We start from the raw sequence: 1,157 nt of genomic DNA on the forward strand, positions 1-1,157 counted from the left end.
GTAACATTTGTGAGGCATTCCTTTTTGCACAGTACCCATTCCCTTGATGTCTACAATATTACCCTTTTTGTAGATTCACATGTATGTAGCCAAAGGAACAACCCCATGTTTTCTAAAAGGCCTGGAAAACATATACCGGGTTCCCCTCCTCTTGCCCTTTGTGTTAGTCATTTTGGCAAATTACTGGAAGATGGCAGTTCCGGCCGAAAGGAAGCAATTTCTTTCTTTCTTTTCTTTTCTTTTTCTTTTTTTTTTTTTTTGCAGTACCTGGGATTGAACTCAGGACCTTGCATTTGCCAGGCAAGTGCTTATTCTACCAAGCTCTCTCCCTGGCACCAACTACTTTTTTTTTTTTTTTTTTTTTTTACCAACTACTTTTCAACTTACAAAATTTCAGTCTCCATAGAGACTGTCAAAAATTGCCAATGCCAACTATATTTCAGGTCATCATGGCAGGGTATTTGGGAAAGTTTTCAATTAGCAATAATTGCGCCTCAGATAAACCTCATTGGCTATGATACTGCCACTGCACAAAGCTGGTAACTTCTTTGACGTGCAAAAACTTCTCAATAAGAGGAGTTCCATTCTCAGGTGTTAATTCTTTCAAGTGTTTCCTGTGCTATTTGATTTTTATTTATGAACTGTTTGCCTACTCCCATGTCTTCAACAGTTCCTCCTGAACTTTCTCTTCCAGGAGATTTAGTGTTTCTGTTTTAATGTTTAGATCTTTAATCCATTTTGACATTAGCTAAATGCATGGTGATAGACCTGGGTCAAGTTTTAGTTTTTGGCATGTAGAGAGCCAGTTTTTCCAGCACCATCTGTTAAAGAGACTATCCTTCTTCCGGTGAGTATGTTTGGCCCCTTTGTCAAAGATCAGTTGGCTGAGTGTGTTTGTAGAGGCCTATGCATCTTCTATTCTATTCATTGATCTTCAGGTCTATTTCATTGCCAATACCATGTTGATTTTATCACAATAGCTTTGTAGTATAATTTCAAGTCAGGAATTGTAATGCTTCCTGCTTTGTCTTTGTTGGTGAGGAATTCCTTTGCTATTCTAGGTCTTTTCTGATTACAAATAAATTTTAGGAATGATTTCTCTACTTCTGGGAGGTATGTTGGTGGTACTTTGATAGGGAGTGCATTAAATATATACT

At 37.5% G+C, this 1,157-nt stretch overlaps 1 non-coding gene across 1 annotated transcript; it reads right to left on the minus strand.

Moving 5' to 3' along the window:
• Positions 1-397: 397 nt before the first annotated feature.
• Positions 398-538, minus strand: LOC111812612. The gene has a single exon (XR_002818078.1). It is a non-coding gene; the product is annotated as a U4 spliceosomal RNA (small nuclear RNA).
• Between the last annotated feature and the right edge of the window lie 619 nt (positions 539-1,157).

This window comes from Octodon degus, unplaced genomic scaffold, assembly GCF_000260255.1.
Source record: "Octodon degus isolate 3935 unplaced genomic scaffold, OctDeg1.0 scaffold00131, whole genome shotgun sequence".
Lineage (NCBI taxonomy): Eukaryota > Metazoa > Chordata > Mammalia > Rodentia > Octodontidae > Octodon > Octodon degus.